This window comes from Crassostrea angulata, chromosome 3 (genome assembly GCF_025612915.1).
Source record: "Crassostrea angulata isolate pt1a10 chromosome 3, ASM2561291v2, whole genome shotgun sequence".
NCBI lineage: Eukaryota > Metazoa > Mollusca > Bivalvia > Ostreida > Ostreidae > Magallana > Magallana angulata.
The window spans coordinates 38,834,585-38,842,849 of record NC_069113.1 but is presented as its reverse complement, the minus strand read 5'-3'; positions in this window follow the sequence as shown (position 1 = coordinate 38,842,849).

The window sequence follows — 8,265 nt, the reverse complement described above, 5'->3', positions numbered from 1 at the left end:
TGGAGCTTTTACATTTGTTTCAAAATTCTGGAGTGGTAATGTCAGTGACAGAAAAATTACTGTGGACAGCAAATTTCTTGACCTTATTTCTCCAGGAGATGAGGTGATGGCAGACAGAGGATTCCAAATAAAAGATCTTCTTACCATGAAAGGAGCATATTTAAATATGCCACCTTTTACCCATGAGAGAAGAAATGGGAAGGGAAGAGTACTCTCATCTAAACAGATTCTTGAAACTCGCAAGATTGCTTCTCTTCGCATCCATGTCGAACGAGCTATCAGAAGACTCAAATCCTACACAATATTAGCAGGAATTCTCCCATTAAATATAAAAAACTTGTCATTAGTCATGCTATGAGTTGCAGCGTCATTTTGTAACTTCATGCCACCTTTGTCAAAAAAAATTAAATAAGGCAAATTACTGTTGTTTACTTGTACCGTTAATTTGATGGGCGGTTTTCTTTTCCAGCAACATAAATAATTGTATAAATTCGACTAAGTGCTCTAAAAATGTTTTAAGCTAGTGCATTTATTCATGATTGCACAATATTTCAAATAATCATATGCCTTTTAATTGTTATGTTGAAAAATGATTGAGATAAATGCATACATTTCAAGAACTTTATATATTGCTTATGATGAACAATGAATTGTGAAATTATGGTACAGTGTAATCCATACAATGGTTTTTGACATTCATCAACTTTTGATTTAGCACAATAAATCAAAAACCATAATCATTTACCTTATTCAAGTTTTCTGATGCATATACATGTACTTAGACCAATTTTGGTAAAACATATTGCACATAAAAACTTTTGAGTTTTTCAAATAACAGTTCCCAATCTGCGAAACCTGAGAAATTAACTCTTTCTACATAAATATATTTTTGTATGTACAATACAAAATCACAGTAAGATAACTTGCAGACTGCCATTTGGCCAATTAAGCATTTGGACATAATAGGAGGAGGAAATACTCTTTTTCAATGCAAAATTACCATTGACAATTGCACATGATGAATTTTTGGACATAGCAACCTGACAAGTTTCATTTTGTGAACTATGTAGACACTTGATTTCAACAAGACCTTTGCCACAGCATCTGTATTTAGAAATACCATCAGGGGATGCAGCAAGAAAGGGGAAATCTTTAAAAACAAAGATTCCAGTCTCCAAACACTTAAATGAAGGATAACAACATGTCATGTGATCTACATACTTCTCACGTGCAACAGATTCATGATTTTTTTTCCATATTCAACTGACTTCGAAGTAAAATTATATTGACCCATAATACTGCGCACAATATAATTGTCTGCTTTATCCCCTCTATAGTGATAAGCTTTTGAAAAAACTTGAAGCAGTCAATCTTCCCTTTCTTTGGTACTGCCACATAAGGTTAATGGACTGCCCTTTGGTAAATTCATTAACTTTCTTAACATAACAATCGTCCACTCTCACAATTTCTTGACCAAGCATTGCCACTAAATCAATAATATTTTTGGGTGTGTCTTCAATACACATGGACATGTCATTGTCATCATCAGAGTCTGGCATTGTATACAAAGCCACTGCCGATGTTTTGCTCTTCTTTAGGACTTGAACAATATTCTTTTCCAATGACTCCATATCCAAATCTGAAGACTTAAGTGGCGAATAACCAGAATCTTCAGATGGACGCAGTTTAACCGGTACATTCACAACAGTCATGTAATTTATATGGAATTATTATAACGCATTATAAGTAAATTTCTAATTAACGCACATTGTAATTGCAAACATTATGTTTCTGTTGTAACATTCATATATTGCTTATATCGATTTTGACAACAAAATTTCAATATTTCAATGTCAATAGAACTATAAAATAGAATGCTTTACGAAGTGTACAAGTACCTAACATTGCCATCGTGACATCATGAATGTGGCCGGAACAATGTAGCTTGTAGCCATTGTCCGATTTTCTCCTCCGCAGGCGTTCTTCAGACCATTCGCAGTAGTTCTGGAGAAAAGATATCACATCAAACGTATCAATGACTGGGATGGTAGCTGGGATGGTAGCTAGATTCTTCAGACGATTCCAGTGTCGTAACATGGATGTCGATAAGTTTTACCCAGAACCGTAAGTCTCTCGATTAAAGCCTCTTTCTCGCGTTCTGGTCGATTCCGGGCAAGTTAAGAGCATCAGCGCTTTCACATAAGTCAACTAAATCTTGTTTTCTTTTGTTCGAAAAAGGAATGCCTTTAGTTTTTAGAATATGCTTTAGATCGGCGCAATGTAAATCTTGATTGTTGCTGTTGGCGTCCATCACGACAAAAATTTTTCCCAGACGACCCTACTAATCGCGCCTCCATGTGAAGAGCGCACAAATGGAAATCGAAAGTATTGTTAGACCGTTATTAATCACCTAACTGTCTACGGACTTTCCCGGTTTTTTTCTCTCTCGATTATATTACATCTCCCGATGATTCGATGATTCGATGATTCGATGATTCGATGATTTAAGTGTTTGCTTCCTATTTCACTCTCCCAAAATCCTTGAGCTTCCTTGTCATTTAGAATTGCACTTCAGTCAACCTTGGAGGAATCTGTTATTAGCTGTGCGTCGATGGGTTTTGTTAGGAGATTACAACCCTTTCAATTGTCAAATACGTCTACCATAGAAAATCGGATGTTGCAGCAGCTGACCACAGCAACAATGAATCCCACGACGAATTTGTATGTAGAAGTCTGTAGGCCGATCGTAGTTCCAATTTTCATCGTAACACAGCTTTTGTTGTGGCCACACACTGTCCATTTATGCAAGCAGGTGCCATGGCTCGTATAATGTCTTTTGACAGGGCACGGCGAATATCTTACCTTATTTTCTTAATTTATGTCTCAGGAATCTAAAGCCCCTTTCACAATTGGCGCACGACCACTTTACACCACTTTGCAATCGAAATTTGTTCGCGTCGCACGAGCTCTCGCATACGTTGCACGAGCCCTCGCTTACGTTGCACGAGCTCTCGCTTTCGTTTCCTACGTTTTACTGGCCGCATCAAGTCTCCTCTGAATAGTGGACATGCACACTATTCAAACACAACCGAACGCGATCCAAATTATTGCAGTGCAACGCACGAACATTAGTACGAGCGTTTTACAACGTTTTGTGTAATCGCAAGAGTGATACACGATTTATAAAGATCGTAAGATAAATCGCTGGTGTTTATGCGTCTGTTTTGCGACCGTGAGATTGTTGCTCAACGTGTCTCATGCAATCTTGCAACGTTTTAATATCATTGCACGACTAAACAGCCTCAATATGCCATGTTTTGCTACTAGTTTATATACCATGTATAAGTTTTTCTGTCTCAGAACAAAATTTACAATATACATTTGTTGCATGATGGTGACGGAAATACATGTATCAAGATTTATTCCCTCAAGAAAAATTATATTTCCTGAGGGCTTCACCCGAGAGAAATTTTTTTTCTTCATGGGAATAAATCTTCATATTTCCTGAACATTAATGCAATAAACATTTTATTATACCACGCAACATATGATTACACAAAATACGTAGATTTCTAATAATGTTTGACTTTTTAACAGTCGCAACATTAACGTTGTGATTGTTTGATTTCCCATGTAACTGTCTCACTTTTCTTTCATAAATCATTGATAGTTAACATGGTTCTGAGATATAAAGACAATCGTATGATAAAATATTTTTGATTTAATCATATTTGTCTACATCGTATGCTAATATCGGCTTTTTCATTCTTATGACATCGCCCTGTCACGTGACTTTCTAGACCAATCAGATATAATAGTAAGAATAATCATAATGAGGTGTAATAATAAATGCTGCTGCATATCTGTATTTCCTTGGGCGGCATCTTTTCTCGCTTTCAACTATGTCCACTGAATATGGGCGGTGTATATACCCCCTCTGACTCGCACGATCATTCGTACCATGGAACGCATAATCGCACGTCCAATCACATTAGCGCACGTTCAATCGTCCGATCACCTAGTCTCTCGCGCGTTCCTATCGTATTATCTTCCAACAGTTGCTTTCATTGTACAACAGTCGCATACAGACGCAAGATATATCGCAAGATTCAATGCGTTTACATCGCACAACGCTTGCTTAGATCGTGCGAAATTCGTACGAATACTTTTTTCATATGCGATTATTTCGGCAACAACTAAAGATTCATATTTAATTTTTCAGTCGCACGGATTTTTGGTCGCTTCTGCTCGTGCGCCAATTATGAAAAGAGCTTTATGGATCACCGATTCCTTAGAAGTGTCAATCACATATCGTAAGTAATCTTTGACATGACCAGATTCAAGACAAAACTTTTCATGATTTATTTGAAAACCTAATGAAATTAGAGTGTCTAACACATGCTTTACATGTTCGAATATGTATACACCAGGTGCACAAATTAAACATCAGCAACATATGCCAATAGACGAATGTCAAAACACCTCAAGTATTCTATAACAGGGGGTTATATTTACAAAAATAAAAAGGAATACAATGTAAACCAAAGTGTAGTACAATCCATATATACTATTGTTTTTCCAACAAAAACCTAAATACTTTCTGTCATCCTCATGAATGGGTACATGATAAAAATTATCTTTAGATCCAAGTTAACAAGCTTAAAACAATTTTGAACTATTTGTGGTAAAGTACTAGTATATTCATATCTACCCTTAGGGGTCTCACAACAAGTATTTGAATATCTCAGGCCAGTGATAAGTCTTAAATTTCCCTTTTTTTGGACACACAACCAATATCTGACACAGGTTGGGGTGTAATTTACACGAGATATGTAGCCTTTACAGGAGAGTTCTAATGAAAATATTTTGGCTTTTAGCTATATATATGTCTGTTGACAAGATTCGAATACTTTTTTTACCCATTCTAAAAGAGTGCCAGACACAGGCAATATTGATTAAGTATCAATATGCTTTTACAAAGCAGACATCTACAATTAATATCCTGTAAAATGTGTGGAAATATAACAGAATTCTAATTACCAACATGATATACAGCATTTGATGTAAACTCATGGCCTATGTAAAAATGCACAGTTATATGAAGGCCTACATATCATATAAAGTAAATAAAACAACCATTTACTATGCATACATAAATGTACTTGATCTATCCTGCGTCGGACGCAAGTTTGCACTGGACTGAGCGTTGGAAATACTATTATTATGCCTATCACGGTAAAACCCAGAAGACGGAAAGAAATCACGTTCGCCTCCACATGCGCGATAATAGTCTGGTCGTCCCGAGTATCCTGTTCCCCGACCTCAAACGTTTTGCCTCCGAACGTTGGCTGTCGATATATGGTAGTGGCCTTCTCCAACAAGTCGAGAGATTTTGGCGCTAACCCCGGCGTATTTTTTGGAGTGTGCGATACAGCCTGTCGACTTCTGGATTAAATTGCCCCTGTACTAGTAAAGGACAACGCTTTTCTTGTAAACAACGAATCTGTGCGACCCTAAAGGTGAAGGCCATCACCTTCTTGAGTTTTGCTGGCATTAGTTGCTTCAGCTACAGAACATACAATGCTCTTCAACAGCTCTACCTAGTTCCTGCAGTTGAACAAGTATGGTTATTTCCCATTTCATACCAGTGGTGAAATATTGAACATTGCATGTAGTCACTATTTGTTTTGGGAATTTTTCATAAATAACACTAACATGAAAAATTTTCCACAATAGGTATGGCTTCAGAAGCATCAAGAATTGCTTGAAAAGATTATAAACAGCGGTGTTCCTGTGAGGTTGGGCAGTGATGCTCGCTGCTGCTCTCCAGGACATACAACTAAATTTGGGTCCTACTCCATTATGGATCTCAACAGTTCCAAAGTTGTAGATATTCAGCTTGTCCGGGTACGAATTCTTAAGGATTTAAAAAAAAAATTTGTTTGCAATGTACTTTTAAGTTTATGTATGGTACATTGTTACAAAAAAACAACATTAACGATCACTGCGAAAGAATGATAATACTTGTTAGGTTCCGAATTTCCTTTTGTGAAATCAAGGAATATCAAATAATTTGAATAAAGCCTTTGCTGTTCACGCAGATCGACATGATGTAAAAGAAAGAAACATGTACACACGTACACCAAACTTAAATAACAAAAAATGTCAACAATTATTTTAAATTTCCACAATTATTTCAAATATAGCAAATATTTGAACTAGCATATTTCGATAACTTTTACATAAATGAGACCCCCCCCCCCCCCCCTCAAAAAAAAAAACCCAACCAAACAAACATACGAATTTGTCAATATACCTTTAACAGTTAATCCAAAATAAAGAGTTAACTCCAAATAACGTGTTGAATTAGTAAAATTCAGGTAAAAAATACTATACGTTATGAAAATAGCGCCCTTTATGTTTTCCACTTTTCGGACGACGTTATAAAATAACGTCAACTATTTTTGACGCTATATCTCTGACGTTATTTGTGACATTATTTCTCTGTTTTGTCAAAAATGCTATGACACTTTTCTCATGAGCGCGATCTGTTAAGTTACTTTTTTCCTTCATATTACAATGAAAATGACAGCTTAAAACATGATTTTTCATTGTGTTTACCTCAAATATGAGTCCTTACACACTCTTTCAAACAGAGCGTTATTGTAGCATCATTGAAAGAATTTATATCTTGAAGTTCATAAACATGGAGGCACCATTCATTTTAGCCACGACCACTAAGTTCTCTTAAGAGGAAATTTTTAATAACTTTCCCGTTTGTTGTTCTTCTATGGTATTGCTGGCCTAACAGTCAGCGTGATGCAGTTAGTTAAAACTTTTGGTGCGTTTTATGGGCATGATTTTATTCCAGAGATGTACTCATATGAAAGTTGCACTTTTAGTGTTCCTTACTCTTTTTAATGACATCAACGCTATGCATTTATCGTATTATCAGGATAAAAAACACGACTGACGACACCCATGATCATCTTTCTGAAATCTTGCTGCATCATGCTAATCTGTAACTCTTTTTAGAATAACATTAATCGAAACCAGCATCATTTGGTCGGATCAGTAAGGTTGTAGATACATGTATATCATGTTGTAATTTTTTTTTTAAATAAACAGGTGGCGGTAAATACAAAAATTACAACATAACAACTTCATGGTAAATTGAAAATTTACATGACAGATGACGTGTCAATTTTTCCTTTCTTTTTCTAATATCGGCGTTCGTTGTCTAAATATTCCACCGTATAAGAATAAATACATGTAGTCCAATATAGTATTTTTTAGCAATGCACTTTTATTTATGTATGCCTTAGTGGCTGTATATTGTACATACGTATGATCTGTAGAGATGTTGTTTGGTTTAATTTCCCGATTATAAATTGCATGGGGCGAAAGACAGTGCATGTAATATTAATTTTTAGGAAAGTATACACCATCTGAATAAAATGGATTCCTTTTAGCATGATCAACACAAATAAAGTATATAACACTACATAAGATTTTCCGTTCTGTCCCGCTTTCCGTTCCGTTTTTCGTTCCGCGTTTTAGCAACACCCCTATTTTTAAACATGAACGTAATATTTGATATAAAATCGGACAAAGCTGCGTTAACAGTAGTTTGTCATTTCGGTAGCAGTTATTGACTTCACTTTTGCCTCCATAGTTGTTTTATATATTAAAACAATGAGATGTTGTGATTAGTATGCGGTTCCTCCGGGTCACTGGATGTAGCCAAAAGATATCATCCATTGATGTCAGGGACTAAAAAATGTTTTATTGATTAAATTTCATGGATTTATTAATTTTTAAGAGAAAAAACAGTTGATGTCTTAAAACATATAATTTCTGAACAGCTTTCGTATGTTTGTATTTAGATATAATTTCAAAAAGCCGATGGGAACAATTTTTATTTACCGATTATTGCGTTTATTTTACAGAGTCATTTAACAGTATAAAATAAAGTAAATATACGGTTTTTTTTTCATTTTTGATGCTTGTTTTACTAATTCGATATCGATTTCTTACGAATTCAAAATTATTATTAATTTATTGTTTGTGTTTCCATTTTTAATTTTTCACACTGTGAGATATCGATAAAACGTCGCTAGAATAGCAGACATTAAACACTAATTATTTCAAACTCATTGAAAAAAGTAAACATGCAGTTTAAATGATTAAAAAGCAATCTTTATGCTTTTATATCTTTTATATTTTTGATTGCTGAAGGCGGAGGTCTGAAATAAAGCAATTTGT